We start from the raw sequence: 17,339 nt of genomic DNA, 5'->3' as shown, positions 1-17,339 counted from the left end.
AACAATTCTTTTTTGGCTGAATCTCTTTGCTGATGTCAGCACAAAACCACAAATAGCTTCAGTCTGTGTGTAACTGCACTCCTCAGCTAATAGGCTGTGTCTCAAAAATAACGCCCTGAGTTAGTGCAGGAACAAGGAGGAGGCGGGTGTGTGTTGCTCAAAGTGACTGGGTGCATAAGGTGGGGTCCGAATAAGTGTGCTGGGGGCATCAGGCTGAAAAAATTAAACAACTATTTTACACTTTCAAAGAGGTTGGAAGGATTTGAAGTGAGTGCATAGTCACTTTATTTTTAAACTGATTTTATTTCAAAGAAATATCTGGACTTAATTGACTTTGTTTAAGGCCCTAGTTGAATTGCAGGATGATTGTCAAATAATTGTACCTGAGTTGTAGATAAGACAGAGAGACTCAAGGAAAGGTAACAATAGACCTTTATTAATTGAAGTAATTTGGAAAAGCCAAAGAAATCATATTTAAGAAAAATTTGCTGGAACAATATAAACATTCAAGTGTTATTTTTTCAAGGGGAACAACCAGGGATTTTGCTGAAACTATATTAATGGAGGAGTTAACAGTGGGAACTCCAGCCATTATCAGCTCAGATAAAGGGAGGTCTGCTGTACTAATGGGGGGGGGGGGAACGGCATGTTGCAAACCTACAAATGTATGCACAATTGGGAACTGTGCAAAGTAAGCTATTAAAAATCAAAACTGCAGCAGAAGCCTACTATGGCGGGGCCTCCAATTTCTACAAGATCGCAAATTAAGTCAAACCTGAAGTATGTTATCAAACAGTTATGAAATATGTCGATAGCTATTTCAATGTTACTAAAAGCTTTGCATGGAACAATGAAAACTTTTAGCAATGACAGCTGGTTTTTTTCCCTTCAAAAGCAAGAGTTGGGGGGGGGGGGTTACTTAAAAAAGTTAAAAGTAACTCAGAGCTTTCAGCTGGCTCTACTAAGGCTCTCACTGTGTTCCCCTGCAAGAGGACAGGGCCTTTGCACTCAGCCTCTGGCCTGTAACATCTGGGCAGTCTACTGCACATGCCCAGTCACGGGAGACTCTGTCCTCCATCCGGATCCAGTCCAGTCAAGGCCTTCCAGGAGTGTGAGTGAACAAAAGGCAAGACACTGATGACTTGTCAGATGGATGAGGTAGGACTGTCAGTGACGCAGACAGCCACCGCAGGCCCCGTGGGGGGAGAGGGCAGCTCCATGCCCCGGAATGGGCAGGGCTGAGGAGAAAAGAGGTGGGGCCTAGGGCAGACGGGGCGGGGCTGAGGGCAAAGGGATTGGGCCGAGGGCAGACAACCCTTAGCACTGCCCAGTCTGCAATGCACCCCAGCCCCAGCCCTGGCAGCCATGCAGGTCAGCACTCCAGGGGCAATTCAAGGGGCCCAGAGAAATTGCTCCCTTTGCCCGGCCCCACAGGCAGGCCTGAAGACTGTCTGGCCTCAGAGAGCTCCTAATCAGTTGTTGCCACAATGAAGCTGGCAGATTAACCTATAATATCACTCCCATCATGGCAATTTGTCTGGCCCTCAGCTGTCAGTGCTAATTGGTGCATGTGACCGATCACTCAAGAACTTGCAGTCCCCTGTGTGTGGGCAGGTATCATTCTGGGACAGGAAGTAGGTTCTGTAGGGTTTGATCTTATTCCCATTAGCAAGGGGGAGAGTTTAACCTGTTCTTCCAGGGAGTTACCATATGCTTTGGATCAGGTGCATAGTGCCCCTTATGTCACTGTGTTTGAGGGCGCTCCTCTTAGCCAAGCACAAACATGAAACCTCTGCTGATGGCCCACTCGCAGGAGTGAGAGTCCCACATGTAGCTTGGTTGCCGTATTTTAATTTCCTGACATTGTTAGCAAAGGGGTCGGGTGGCAGACAATAGGGACGGAAAGTATTGAGCCAGTTAGGTCTCTTGCCTTTGCTGAAGCTAGCCCAGTTCACCTCACTTGAGGCTGTAACTAAACATGAAGATCATTTGAAGGAACCACCACAAGTTGAGACCAACTCTTATTTTTTTCTGAACCAATTCACCTACCTCTGGCATCTACCAGCCACCAAGTGAGTCAGCTGTTTTAAAACTCGGCCTTCTCTGGGTCCCACCCTGTGCAGCACTGTAGATCAAACCTACGTACTGCACAATGCACATCCCAGAACAAAAGCCACACTGCAGCGAGAATGGGCTGGTAGCTCACAGCAGTATCACAGAGAAGCGTGAGAGAAAATGTAATTGTTTTCCCATCCACATTTTGTGCTGTGATAGTGAGTTCCCTGTCCTGTAAGCCTGACTCGAGAGCTGCCAAAGTTAAAATTTCACATTCTAATTTTTAATTTTCCTAAACAGATGAGTTGCTAACTCACTGGAGCATTTTTCCTGAAGAAATTTACAATTTTATTTTGGAAGAGGCAATCAGAGTTAGCAGCCAACGTGTTGCATCCCAAGCTGATAATGCACACTGTCGTTTGCACACAGAGCAAAACACAAAGTAGGCCGGAGAGAGAAAATGATCTCACAAATCCACTTTTTCCAATGCTCTGATAATCTCTGAATGCTTCCCACCACAGGTAGCATGGTGCATGGAACCATCTCTTTTATGGAGAAGGGTTTGCTAAAAACTTTGATTCTAGAGACAAGCCAGCTGGGGAGGTAAATTTAGTTCATGCTAATGCTTTCCTCAGATCTTTCAGCATGCAAGAGTGACACAAGGGAGGGCAACTGCTGAATTCTTGAGCTGGATTTGAGCGCTCAGCTGGGACACTGGTGTCAGAGTGGGACAAGTGTCAGACACTTGTTTTTGTGGATAAGGATATTTAAAAAGTTGTTTGGTGGTATAATTGCATGGGGTCGTTGGTTATTTTTAACAGAACTGAATGCTGAGATACTGTGAAGAAAGAAGAACTCTGTAGGTAATGAATAGTGTCAGCGTGTACTCATGTTTTATTGTTAAAAATATAGTGCTACTTGATTGCCTCGTATGAGTTATTTTCAAAACCTGAACAGGGCTAATACACACCTTGGCATATGAGTATGTGTGCTAATAAGGTGGAAATAGCTAGCCTGCTCTGACAACTAGTGATTATTCCAATTATTACACCTGACTTTTACTAATTCGTTTCTAATAACTTTGGTGACATTGGTCAGTTAAGTAGTCAATGAATTGCCCGGTGTTCAGAATGGTGCTACTTCCCCTTTAAATCAGACAACCCCGCTAACTGTTACTAGGGACACTGCGCAGAGCCGGTGTCTATGGAAACTGCAGTTGTACGTGATTTGCCATCGGAACTGTTCCAGGAGCCGCACAGCATAGAGAGGAGGGAGGGACAGCTAAGAAGCAAGCAGGGAGAAAGGAAGAGCGCAGTATGTGGGCACCAGCGAAAGCAGCAAGACACATGGTGTGAAGATGGTGCGCTCCTGTGATGTGGACCAGCCAACAACAAAGGCTCTGTTTTCCATCATAGGGCCCAACCATGTCAGCCGTTCCATCACCTGTGCACCTACTACTGTGGTATGTGCCAGCGAGGCCCCTCTGCCTTGTACATTGGACACTACGGATTCTCTCCACGCAACGGAATAAATGGACACAAATCAGTCATCACGAGTGGTACCATACAAAATGCAGTGGGAGAACATTTTACCCTCTCTGGACACACAGTTACAGGCTTTCCTGTGCTCCTCTGGACATCGCTCTGTTTGCACCTGTTGTCTTGTGTTTCTTACCTAGATTGGAAACTCTTTGGGGCAGGGACTGTACAGCATCCAGCACAAACGTGACTTGGTCCATGACGGGGCCTGCAAGCTCGCTACCAAAGTACCACTAAATAATCCCGTGCTAGTTCTAAACAGGGTGCAGATTTGGGAAAGGTTCAAGGGTGGTTTGTGGCAAGTACTTGTCATGTACTTAAAAAAAAAATGGATGAGACAGACAGACTCAAACCTCAACTGATCTGCCATAAAGCTCCTGTCAGCTCTTCCCCTCCTGGTGGCTTTACAAGTGAATAATGCTACACTCATGTTATTGTCCAGCTCTCCAAAGCCTCTTTCTTACATACCACTACCTTGTCCCAGAGGATTGCTAGAAACTCCTCATAGCTCTCCAGTAAAATATCTTCCCGATCCAATCCTCCCACCAGCTAACTCCAACACCAGCATTTCCTTGGAGAGCTCCCTGAAGATGGATTCACATTTGCAGGGTTTGGAAACTTCTCCTCAATGTGTCCCTCTGAGGAGAAACGTACAAGCGCCGTGTATCCATGCCGGCTTGGCAAAGATGCTGGGAGAGCTCCCAGTCTGCCGGCTTCCCCTTTTCCTCCCTGATGTTGGCCATGGCAAGGCTTTGGTGCAGTCACCTGACAGCACTGATGCGCGATCCATTGGCTGAGGAGGCATCTTAGAGCACACCCTGACAATCGGGTTGCGTCTGGCTCCCAGCTTGGTTGCACCATCCACCCACCGTGTCACCTTGGACAAGTAGCTTCACCTCCTTGGCCTCAATCCGGGAAAGCACTTCTACATGGGCTTCCCTTTAAGCACCAGTGGTTCTTGGGACCACACAGGGACCAATCACATGCTTCCAGTGAAGCAGGAGGTTCAGTGCTTTCCTGGTGTGGGCCCAGAGTGCTCAGCACCTCACAGGATCAAGCCCCTTGTGCCCCAATAGACTGCTCTGTAGGAAACACAAGGGAGCAAGGGTGGTGTGGCCAGACGAATCGACATCCTGCCTGACACGCAAGAGACGCCGCCCCCGTTCCTTGCACTGGTCTCAGGCTGCAAGGGTGGGGGAGGGCTGCTTTGGAAATCCATCCCTTCGCCTTGGAAGAAAGAACTGCCCATTGGCATAGCAAAGCCCACACAACCCAGACAACATTAAATTAACCAGCCGGTACAGTAATTCAAACCAACACACAACCCAGTGCACCGAGCAGTTGGAGACGCAATACAGATTTTACTTTCAATGAAAATTGCATTTCTTCTCATAATCTCATTTCCCCCCAGTTGTGCTGCAAACTTGCATTTTGCTAGTTGAGGCAAATACGTCCATTGCGCAGCTCCTCTTTCTTGTGAATTAACAGAGCTCTCCAGGCCTCCACTTTGAGCTGCCTGGAATGTAAACAACCTGTCCACACTCCCGCCTGTTGAATCATTTCCCTGATACACTGACGATGTGTTACTGTCCCTGCCAGCACGGCAAGGCATGTGATTTTGCATCCTGTGTCTATTATACCAGCCTGTTCCCACAAGAATCAATGACAGCCAGAAATGGAGACCATGTTTGCATTAAATCACCAGAGTGCTGAAGTTAAAATCTGTCGCCGTGTGCGGAGCTGGCTCTCTGGGCGCTCTGCTTCACTGAGTGTCTTTTAACAAGCAATAGCTCTTGGCGCACAGTAAAACTGCACATATTGCTCCACAATATTTCAGAGCATGGACTCCAACTTCCTGTTCACTGGTCTGTCCCGGTCTGCTATAGAAAATCCATTGAGTGAGCTCCCACCCCGCCAACCTGGTATCACCTGGAGCACGTTTTGCGTAGCACGGTCACTCCTTGTAGAACATGTTTGCTCTGTGAACAACACTGAAGGAAGCTTTTGACCCTCTCTTCTCTAGAGGGTACTTGTCTATGCAGCTGAAAGAAGGAAATCAAGTCAGGAGACCGAAGTAATCAGCTCTGAGGGGTAAAGGCAGGCTGGACTCTGAAATGCCAATGGAAATATTGATTTGCGAGTGTCTTTTGCACAAGAAATCTGTAGTACATTCTGAGCAGAGCTGTTCAGAGTGAACTGAATCACTTTTAAGGGGAAAGAACAACGGCTGAGCATGCAGCTTACACAGGAACTCCTAGAGTGGAGCAAACCCATAAGTCTCAGAGCCACTCTCCAACAATATCCAGTTCTAGATGTGCCAGAGAAAAGTGCAAGGAACCCTGCAAAAGGCAGATGTGGCATGACTGGTTCTGGGGGGAATTTCCTCCTGACCTCCAATAATTAGGCTGACCGATGCCCTGAAGCAAGGAGGTTCAGAACCTTTCCAAGCCTTTTAAAGTTTCCATTGTTAAAATAATGCATCTTTTCCTTTCCTTTCTAAGGCTACGTGTAGACTGGCATGATTTTCCACAAATGCTTTTAATGGAAAAGTTTTCCGTTAAAAGCATTTTCAGAACAGAGCGTCTAGATTGGCACGGATGCTTTTCCGCAAAAGCACTTTTTTGCAGAAAAGTGTCCGTAGTAATCTAGACGTGATTTTGCACAAAAACGCCCTGATCGTCATTTTCGCAATTGGGGCTTTTTTTGCACAAAACAAATCTGAGCTGTCTACACTGGCCCTTTTGCGCAAAAAGGAACTTTTGCCCGAACGGGAGCAGCATAGCATTTCCGCAAAGAAGCACTGATTTCTTACATGAGATCGTCAAGTGTTCTTGCGGAAATTCATGAATTCCCCTCATTCTGAGTACCTGGCCAATGCAAATTCCTTTCCAACACAAGGCACAGATCCATGGAAGTTATGAGGCTCAATACCTTTGAGGATATAGAGCTAAGTTTTGGCCCTGTGGTCTGTCTTTCACTTCTGGCTAGCATATGTAGCTCCCCGCTCAGCTTGCTAGCTGCTAAGAATCCTTTATTCAGCCCCCAGATTTCCCATACAACACACAGGGAGCTGATGATTCCAGCTAGGCATTAGGTGTGACAATGCTTAAGTGCCTTTCTGTAGCTAGCCTTCCTCCCTTTTCAAAACGAGACTTGGGAATTTCAGTCTCTCACCCATATTTCTGAAAGTTTGGCTTTGGCTTCTTAGCCATACTAAGCCTCAAATCTTTTGAAGTTTTGCCACTGGTATAATTCTTCTTCTCTACTCACTTTGTGCTATGTTGGGACACATTTACAGCATGTTCTTACATGTATTTTGGTTGCAACATTGGGCTGGTTTATTGCATGTTCTCATGCGAATACTTGCAATGCTGAGCTGAGGTTTGTTTATTGGATGGCTTGTGTAGCCCTAGAACCAGTGTGCGATGATCTAAGAGAAAGGAAAATGATTCTATATTCCATTAGCCTGTGGAATCCAAGACCAGCTAAACAAAACTCCACAGATGAAAAGTTTGCTCCTTAAAATACTTCTGAAGCAAGAACTGACATTTTAACATACATATTTCTATGATATTTGGGAATACATTTTCTTCTCTCCTAAATGCCATTTTGATCTGTGATAAGTGATTTATTCCGTCAATGGACAACGTGTTCCATTACATCGCTAGTTCAGCTACTGCCATTTCTTGGCTTCTCTCGATGACACGAGAATGTGCCTAGACAAATGCAATTTAGTTAACCATTCTCATTCTGGCCAGGCAAGTGTTTATCTTTGCATTAATGCATGGTGTCATGTTAATCGTAATGCAGTTTTGCCTCCGTTAGTGATAGCTTCCAATCAGATTACTGTGTAAAAATGCACCACTTGGAAATGCTTCTCAAGATGTTTTATGTTAATTTCATTATAATGGACTACAATCAGGCAATTGTAATGGTAGTAATTTTCACTGCTTTTATAGAAATTGAAGATAGGTTTGGCATGAGTCCAAATGTTGCTCCGAACACAAACAGCCGTCAACTTTTATATTCTTGGTAACAAGTTTTCAACTACCTTCCATAAAAACGTAACAGAGTAAGAGTACACGGGCGCTCAGAAGAAAGTGCCATTTTGAACACATACAATCTTCCTTATGAAATACTATGTACAAAATTATTGGGGGTCGGGGTGCCTGGAGGGGGGTTCTCATTTCTTAGAGAGTTCTTATGGTTGACTGAAATGTCAGAACATTGAAATAACTAATGTTGAAATTGCACCAATAGATTTTAAGAAGCATCCTCACTTTAGCTCAGCTGTGATGAATACAACCTACTGTCTGTCGGCTGAAGTACATCTGCACTCGATAGGGAATTGATTCAGTATATGCAAAATGCTATGGTATATAAACACATTTATTGCCCCTCCCTGGAGCTCTTTCCTTACCCAACCTCCATTCAGTTTCAAAGGAAGACTCACACTCTCTTATTTAAAACATTCCAAGAAACATCAATTGGAAAAATATATTTGTGGCAATGTAGCATTATATCTATTAATCTAATCGGTCTACTGTCATCTGTAGAAGATCTGCCTGATTCAGTAGACAAATGCCCCATCATCGCCAGGCAATTAGCAAGGTTTAGGATATATACTGGGTCACTGAGAGGGTCAGTGAGTCTCAAACCCAGGGCGATGGGTCTGTTCAGTCATGACCCAGCAGCTTGCAGGTATAAGTGGGAAGAGTGGGCTGACGGACCTAACTCACCAGAGGACCACACACAAATGGAAGAGGAGCTGCTCAGTCTCTCCAATTGGCTGATGCTCGCTATGTTAGCCAGGGGGCAGTGCAGGAATTTTCTGACTATGTGCATCCATTATTTGGCTGTTACTTTAGACCTTGCCTTCTCGCCTGACTCCCGTGCATTGTCTCGTTCCCTCCCTCCAGATCCCTGCCTCTATGCCCTACTGACTCCAGGCCAATCCCTACCTTGACTCCAGACTCTGTCTCCAACCTCTGGTTCCTGACTCCTAATCTGACCACTAGGGCTGACCCCCACTGTGCTGACGACCTACGTCCTGGTCTATAGCGGTCACTAGCAGAGGTCTGGCCTCAGAAGCATGCCTATCCACATCATAAGGGAGGATCACACACTGAAAACCTCCCAAAACTCTCACTGCCCCAGCTATTCTACAATTCTCCCAGATCTCTTGATAATGGACCCATTTTAAAGGGAGATGTCCTTGGATTCCTTTGTACCCACCATAGAATCTCTGCCATGCCCAGACGACCTGCTATCCTCCCTACTTTCTGCAGCCCTGATCCAATGTCCACTGAAGTTAACATATTTCTGATGACTTCAATGGGGTTTGGATCAAGCCCCAACATTTCAGCTGATCCCGCCAGTATTCCCAAGGGGAAAGCTTTGAGATCGTGAGCACTCAAGACTCCACATAAGCATCAATTTCTCTTGGGCTAATCCTCAGAGCCAGATATTCCCCAGATAACCAGGAAATATGAAATGCATCTCAGAGCAGCCCTAGCCAAGTCTGCTATGTTTGTCATGGGCCCTTTGCGCCAGGGGTGCAGGCCAAGGGTGCAGGCCAGGGCCGGCCTTTCACCGCTCCCAGAACGGCTTGCCTTTCTCCACCACAGAAGAGAGAGGTGACTGCCATTTGTAACCAAGCTCAGTAATGGTAGCTGTTCCAAAGGCGGAACCAGAATCCAGTCACATTAGCTCACTTTGCTTGCCAGTCTTAAATGGCTTTGTTGAGTAGAGCTTCTAACAAGGGGAATGGAAAATACACATGAAAATGTCTTTGAATGGGACAGAGCTGCTCCATAATGACAAGGAATAAGCCCCAGAACAACGGAAGAGATGCAGAACAACATGTAATTGTAGATCTTATCTGGATTTGGGTGGTGCCTGAGGGACACAGAACCTCAGAAATACAGGGCAGGAAGGGACCCCAAACATTAGCTAGTCCATCTCTCCTTGCAGAAGGAGGATTGGGTGCTGTGGAAAGGGACTTAGGGGATATAGCAAATCACAAGCTAGACAGAAGGCAACAGTGTAACTGTTGCAAAAAAAGCGATCACCATGCTGGGCTATATTAGCCGGAGTGTTGTAAGCTAAATGCAATTCCTCCATGCTGATTAGGCCTCAACTGGAGTATTATGTCCAGTTCTAGGAATATCAACAGTTCCTAAACCATGTGTTTGTTTAACCTGTTCTTAAAACTTTCCAGTGACGGGGATTCCATATCCTCCCTAGGTTCTCTATTTCAGAGTTCACCATCTTTATGGCTAAAAACTTTCTCCTATCCTACCCTCAGCGGACATTGGAAACTACTGACTATTGTCCTTTTTATAAGTGTCACATATTTAAAAGCAGTTAATTACCACCCCCCAAGCCTTCATTTGGAGACAAACTGTTCAGTTCTTTCCGTTCCAAACCTCTTCTTATTTCTTAGGCTCTCCTCTGGATTCTGTCCAACTTGACTGCCTCTTTCTTAAAATGCGACCAGTACCAAGTAGTGTGGAACAATTAGCTCCTGGGGCCTTTATAGGAAAACTCCTGCTACTACTCTCATCATGACTCTTGCAGATATTGCAGGAATGGGGGCCAGGTGCATGGCTAAGCTACCTGGAAATAGGTAAGCCCCTCCTCGTTTCCAGAGCCACACGCAAAGCCAGCTACTCTTCGGCCCTTGCAGGGATTTTCAGGTGTGCCTGGAAACAGACAGTCTGTGCAACCTCTCCCATTAAACCAGGAGCTGCCAATGCATGACACGTGGGAGCGTGCTTTAGTGGAGTGACACAGAAATGCGGCTGTGGTGGAAGGTGGATAGAAAGTGCAGGCCAAATTGTGCCATCTGCCACACGAGGTTGGAGAAATGTGAAGAAGCAGCACTCCAAGTGTTGGGTTGGCACAGTCAGTCAGAGGCCACATATCTGAGAGAGGGCAGGGTTTGAGCCCCGGGACCCAACTCTACCTCGCGCCTGCATGTTTTGTGGAGCATGCCTCCAAAATAAGCAGAGGGGATGACGCAAGGAGAAAGTTGTGCTGCGTATGGGGAGTGAAATAATGTTTAGGGAAGATAAGGGTGGATTGTATGTACACGCTGTCTCCCCGGGCCTGGGACAAAATGCAGTTAGACGCGTGAAGGGGTTCTTTCAAGGGAGTGCGCTGTAATGTGTTTGGTGCTTACAACAGCGGCAGTGTTGCTGACTCTCACAATTTCCTCAGGAGTCCAGTGGCATTTTCCTTAAGCATGTGGCATGGATGCATGTTCTAATGGAGACGCAAGTGACTCTGGGCCCAGAAGAAAGTGGTCCTGAGCCCAGGAGGCCTATGGCTGCTCAGCCCCCAACTAGAACTACAGAACTTCCGACTCCCCCTCCACCCCACTGCAAACAGGACAGAGATTAGCAAGGACCTGGCCAACAAGGGTCTGCTCAGAACAAGGACTCAACAAATGCAGATCTGGGTGTGTCCATCTAAGAGGAACAGTCCCAGGGGGTGTAGCTCCCCAATGTGCCAGTAGGGGGTGGTAACAGATTAAGGTCCCATATTCGCACTCCCCTATATCCCACCCAGGGGAGCAGACACAGAAGCATCTCGGCATGAACGGGAGAGATGAGTTGGAATCGGGCGTCTGGGACACCATGCCTGCTTGGCTTTGGGCCACCTCATAACCTGGAGCTACATCCCTCCATCACGCTCGCTTACGCTACACTGCCAGTCAGGTGTCAATCACAGAGGCACTTTAAAGAAACGCGGCCTTCCTTAGGTGCCATGCGGGGTACCGACTTGCCATAGGGTGATCCATCGGCAGCGCATACCAGCTGTCTTTTCCGAGAGCTGCTGTGGTAAATTATTGGACGATGCAGCTGCGCAGAGTGAGCCTTTCACTGTTGTTTGCTTCTTTTCCAAAGGGTTGTAAAAAGATGAATAGGCTTCCCCTGCATCTTCACTTCAAGTATAACTGCCCAAGTCAGTTAAATATTAGGAAGTGGGGCTCTAAATCTTCAGGGTCGATTAAGCTGCAATATATATGAGATTCCCGGCTTCTCTTGTGTTTAGTAATAACACAAAAGAAATTGCGACGGAATGATGCACTATAAAACAACATGGCAACACAGATAAAGCTGTGAATACATAGCAAGAAAAAACGAAGCTTGAAACATTTTCATTTGTATCCAAGGTGTAAGAATAAAAGCCGAGAAACTCTCATTCTCTCCTAAGGTTTCCAAATTCCACCTCTTGTTTCACTGGAGCTCCGGCTTTTATTCCCATTGAGTTTCGCTCTCTACTAGCTATGGCCCAGCAAGTGGAGTTGGCACACGGCTCCTCTCTCAAAAGATGACCTTTTATTTCAACTGGCTTTATTCTGAACAGCCTCCTCTTTTGAGAGGAGAAACAAGTGACTGTAGCTTGTAGCGCCAATAGTCAATGGCGCAAGCTTTTCATGTTGCATGGGGATAAGTATGCAGCACTGATCCTCTGGACTTTTTTCTTTTGGAAGCCTCTCTGCCCCCTGACGCTGACAGGTGCTTTCGAAAGGCAGTTGCCACCCCCCAGGACTGACTTTGAAACCAAGCACTGGGAGCTAGTCCACAGCTTGAAATACATTAGATGACACCCGGTCAGCTGAGTGCTTGGGTGGCCACCTAGGCGAGAGCCAGGTGCCACCCAGCTGATGAACAGAGCACCTACAGCTGGCAGCATGTGTTCCTGTGGGTGGTGCACATCTGCACATGCCTTGGATCACATAAAATTTATTCTGCACATAGATGAAAAAAATTAGAGGGACCATTGAGAGGGAACCTACGCTTAGTGCAGTGCGGAAGGGGGGATGTGGAAGAACAGAGTCATTAGGATCATCTTAGTGCTCGCACAAACAACATCCACAAACACTCAAGTGTCTGGGGGAACCTTTTCCCTAAAATACATGTTTTTAAAAATGTTTCAAATTAAATTGCCAAGGGGCCAGGCATGGCAAGGGCAGGCTCAGGATGGGTGTACTCCAGAGGAGCAATATTCCTTTGGAAGGAAATCTCTGTTGAAAAGGAGTTTGAGGGAAGCACAGCCACACAGATGGCTTCTCCTTTAAGGGCATGTTTGAATGAAATTCTGCACATTTACCCATGTTAACATTTGTATTTGTGCCCATCACACAGCATCCATGCACCTCTCAGACTAATACACCATTGTAAACCAGCCTCACAGCCTACGCAGACACAGAGCATCATGTTTCCTGTGGCCCAATTTTCCTTTCTCTTGGTCAGCTCTCCATGCATATTCCCAGGGCGCCGTACGTGTTGGAGGGACTAGTTATCTGTTTAACTTGCTATAAACCTGTGTTAATTAGCCCATCATACAATTCTAGTAAGCACAAGGCAGATGAATGTTTAATCTGTGTTAGCTGGCCAATACCAACAATCCAGTGTGGACCGCCAGACTAAATCAGCCATCTTGTGTCAGGAAGCCCAGCGAGAGCCTTCCGAGGGATGGTGGAGGCTTCACAGAGGACAGTTTGCACAACTCAGCGATCGGTGACAGAGACAGACAGGTCACCCCCAGCACCATGGCCTGTCAAGGACCCCCAACCAGCTCCAAGCCTATGCATCCAGGTGAGTCTGTGGTAAAAGCAAGCCCACAGCTACATGCTAGCAAGCCCGGGGGTCTGGGCAGGGGATATGGGCATCCGTTTGTTTTCAGGGGTGCTGTTCAAATGTCTGTGAAATGCATGAGCTGTATTATGGCCAGCAAAGCGGAGTCAGAGGGCCCATGGTCCCTGGAGGGGCAGTGAGGGGACATTAGCAAAGCAAGGACTTAGGCGCGGAGTGATGCAGCCATGTGAACAGAGCAGGGCTCAGCGTTTAATACAGTTCTACTTGTTCAGCTTAACCTGCTATCAGGCACAGTCTTTGCTAACAAAGCACAATTCGTTATCACAATTCATTATTCACTGCCTCCAGTAGCGGCCAGTGCCTGATTTATCCAGGGAACGTGTCTGGAAACCCTTCAAAGAACAGCTACGAAACTTCTCCAACAGCCATGTTCTTCTCATCTTCCCAGTTATGCCTTGGGACCCAAAATATTTGAGTCTGGCTAATACCGGGGGCAACTGTGGAAAGCTTCCAGGTGTGCAATGCTCCTCCCCCTGCAAGATTCAGAACCAGCCCAAGGGGAGATGGAGCGAAGATGTAGCCTCAGTCCCATTTTACAGAAATAGCAGGGTGAGGCACATAGGCCAAAGGCATTGCCTAGAGTCACAAAGTCCATGGCAGGAAGTGAAGTCAGATCTCCAGTGCCTAAACTTCAAAACCAGCAAGGGTGCAGAATCGTGAAATCGGCAAGGGTGCAGAATCGTGAAGCCCAAGCAAAGTTACATGCCGTCGTCTCCTCTGCTCCTTGTGAAGAAAGCAGAGTGAGTGATTCATAGTAAAGAATTTCTTTGATGCATCTTGACGGTTTCCCATTGACAAACTGTTCACAAAGACATCTCAATTTTCCCAGACTTATTCAGAATTACTCACTGCATAGTGTCTATGAATAATACCTGTTCTGCAGCTCATTCACACGCCAGTCATTGCGCGTAGTTGATGTTCGAAATCTGAGCTGTTTTTACTGGGCACATACATCAAATGGCGTATTTCCGGGCCCTGACTGGAGGAGTGCAGGTGTTAAAAACAGGTTCTTGAAGCAGATCCTTGCAATTAGACATTCAAAATTCATGTCTGGCAAATACTCTGCAACACTCACGTTAAAAAAGCACTGATTCAGTCAACCTTCCTGCCAATAAACTTGTTTGCTAGAATGATTACAGTCAAAGCAAATTGGTTAGAGTCAAAACATTATTCACAGAACACTTCCAGACTCTTTTGTCATTTGCGAGGTGAGTTGTCCTGGGAACCGTACAGCGCGAGCCTGCACCATTTGTAAGGTCAGGAGCCAGAAAGGATGACTTGAAGCCCTAAAGCTAACTGAAAGGATCTTAGCGGTGGAGGAAGACAGGTTTGAATCCACTCTAGTGGACATGGTAAGGCCACCAGAAGAGGAGTAAAATAAAAGCAAACAGATAATGAAGAAGAGCCGGTCAGAGGGAGAACACGGCTGAGAACTGTGTGAGGGAAGGCAACAGGCCTTGGTTATGAGACAGGGAGAATATATAAAGATATAGTCTCAGAGGCTTGCGGAAGGCTACCAAAGGGGACTGGTGCAGCTCAGGCAGAAGACTCAGCTATATGCCCCAGCTTTGGGGGAAACGGAGCATGGATTAGGGTGGGTTAGCAGAGGTGAAGACGAGGCCGAGTCCAGCACAAGGAGGCAGAATGATCATGACACAGAAAGAGCTTTCAGATGAGTAAGGCTGTTCCAGGGAAGCAAGAGCGGTGGCGCTTACTTAGTGCAAGTGCCACAGGAGCATTTTACGGGTGGGTCCAAGCTCCCCACGGCTCTGGAACGGGACTTTCAGAGTGCACCCATTGAGCCGACGGAGCCATTCCCTGTGGGACTCTGCAGTCGAGCAGTGGCGATGCATTTTACCCCCGTCAGCCCTCGCAGTGCCAGGGGAGCAAGGCAGACTCCATTCCCTCCTCTGCATCCTCCTGGGTCTGCCTTCCCGCCCTGAGCCACTCCCACCCATGTAGCTCCCTGGAGGCGATGGGATGGCTCAGCACTGGCCTGCAAAGCCTTTCTTGCATTGCATCCCCTTTAAACGCGTTACCTCCATCAGAGGCTGCCCAACTTGGCCACCTTCCCCCAGTGGCCTTATGCCTAATCTTCAGCCCAACTCTGGGCCCTCGAATTAAGGGCAGGGAGAGAGCTTCGCCCTACCTTCCCCAGCAGCCATTACCAGAACTTAGATGCTCCTTCTGCAGAGGGTTCCAGCCCAGGAACCTGTAACACGCTCAGCTTCCTCAAACTCCCTGCTGCCTCCTTGGACTTCTTCCGACTTTGACCAATCTCTGGGCCCTCTCCCCAAAGACTCTGTCCCACCCTGGGCTCTGCAGAGTCCTTTCCAGCTCTTGCACACTTCATTGCCTCCCAGGGCTCCCGTCTGCCTCTACCACTGCTGCAGCTGTCCCTACATCTCTCTCTTTCCCATGGGTGCGTCCAAGGGTCCTACCCCTGTAGCAAGGCTCATCCCGAGAGCTTGCTCCATACCTGTGGCTTCTCAGACTCTCTCCAGGCCTGTGGACAAAGCTGCCTTCTCAGGAGAGCTCCCCAAACCCTATTGTCTGCCTGGTCTTACTGTTTCCCCTCCTGCTGTCCTGAAATCCTTTTCTTAGTCTCCCTCCTCCACACAGCTGGGATTCGTCTTTAATTTAGCACCCAGCTCTTCCCCAGTTGGGCTCAATCCTAAACGGGGCCTGGTGCGTTCTCCCAGGCCACCCAGCTCCAGCAATTTCTCTTGGGCTCCCATAACTGCGTCTCTGCCATCAGAGCCCCCTCATCTGCTCCTCTGTGTGCCCGGTGATCACACGCTCTTTGGAGCAGCCCCATCTTCAGAGTCATTTGGAAATATCTAGCCCCTAGAGCACGGGCAGGCTATTATTTTTTGTCAAGTTCCACATTTCTTGGCCAAGGTATAGTCAATATCTGGACTCCAGAGACAATAAGAATAATGGCACTAATGAGAATAATGAGTAAAGGAAAGATCGATTTCAGGGGCCATACAAAAGCTCTGGCAGTCCATATTCGGCCCACCACCTGCCCTTTGACTACCCCTGACTTTGGGAATGCTACCGCAGTGACTCCTCACCATCATCATGTATCATTATGCTGGTTATTACCCTCGTTGCTCTTATGCCTGCACCTTTTAATACATTGTCCCCTGTTCTCTCCAGCTATTCAAGTGAACAAGATGAAGCCACGTCGTCGGTGCAAGCCAGAGGAAGGAGCTAATTGGGAGAGAAGGCGATGGAACTTGGAAAGGGAAGGAAGAGCCCTGGGGAGTATCGTACTCCAGCTCACACGGGCTGCAGACCGGTTATTCCTCTTTGGAGTGCGCTCTCCAGAAGTCCCCAATCCACATGGCAAAACTGTTCTCCCTTCTTGCTCTGACAAGCCAAAGAAAATGTTCCTTTGCAAGAGCTGGAGTGCCCCTTCTCTCCTGCTCGCTCACATGAGGCCGTGTTGTTAGCTTTCCCCACTGACCTAATTATCGGTTTCTTTTCAACCACGCCAGGTTTTGTACGGTGCGGCAAGCAAACAGACAGAGGTGTCTGACCCTTCCTGAAAGAAGCAGAGAAATCCCCTGGCCAGGCCGCTCCAGGCCTGTAGGCTTTTTAAATCTTTCACAAGGTCGCTTACAACTTCAGCAGGCGTGTACATGTTGTAAAATGCTTTGGCTGCGTTGCTCTTCTGAAGCCCCCATCGACATGGTGAATGCTCGTTCCTTACTCTCCCTGCCAGCATCCCTTGCAGGTCGTTTAAGCCTACTTTCTGTGTACAGTTGTTCTTCTGTAATTCACGTGCACCTCCTGCTGGGAACGTGAGCAGTAAATCAGAGGCCCTATGTGGCATGAGTGATACGGTACTGGTCAGGGTAGGGCCTCATCCAACGCCCAGTGACACCAGTACAAGAGTCCAGTTGGGTTAGGACTTTATGTCAAGCCCTCGGAAAGAGACAGTCTCTCGCAGTACAATATATCAATCGGCTGGAGAGGCAACATGGGGCTGCACTGACACAGATCGTTAAGAGCTCTGAGTGATGTGAACGTGCTGGAACGAAAGGGGCTGCTGCACTTGACGTGGTTTCCA

At 47.6% G+C, this 17,339-nt stretch overlaps 1 long non-coding RNA gene across 4 annotated transcripts in view; it reads right to left on the bottom strand.

The window, feature by feature from the left end:
• LOC112546584 (uncharacterized) overlaps positions 1–17,339 on the bottom strand; it is a 387,426-nt gene that overhangs the window by 221,018 nt on the left and 149,069 nt on the right. The window contains exon 3 of one of the 4 annotated variants that reach the window (XR_012903933.2): positions 13,455–13,984. The exons of the other annotated variants lie outside the window; for them this stretch is intronic. This is a non-coding gene — a long non-coding RNA (uncharacterized LOC112546584). Of the gene's footprint in view, positions 1–13,454; positions 13,985–17,339 lie in introns of those variants that run through there. 4 annotated transcript variants of the gene reach the window in all.

Source organism: Pelodiscus sinensis, chromosome 4, assembly GCF_052426305.1.
Source record: "Pelodiscus sinensis isolate ZL-2025 chromosome 4, ASM5242630v1, whole genome shotgun sequence".
NCBI classification, from domain to species: Eukaryota; Metazoa; Chordata; order Testudines; family Trionychidae; genus Pelodiscus; species Pelodiscus sinensis.
Note: the sequence above shows the minus strand (reverse complement) of the source record. Positions and strands in the feature narration are given on the sequence as shown.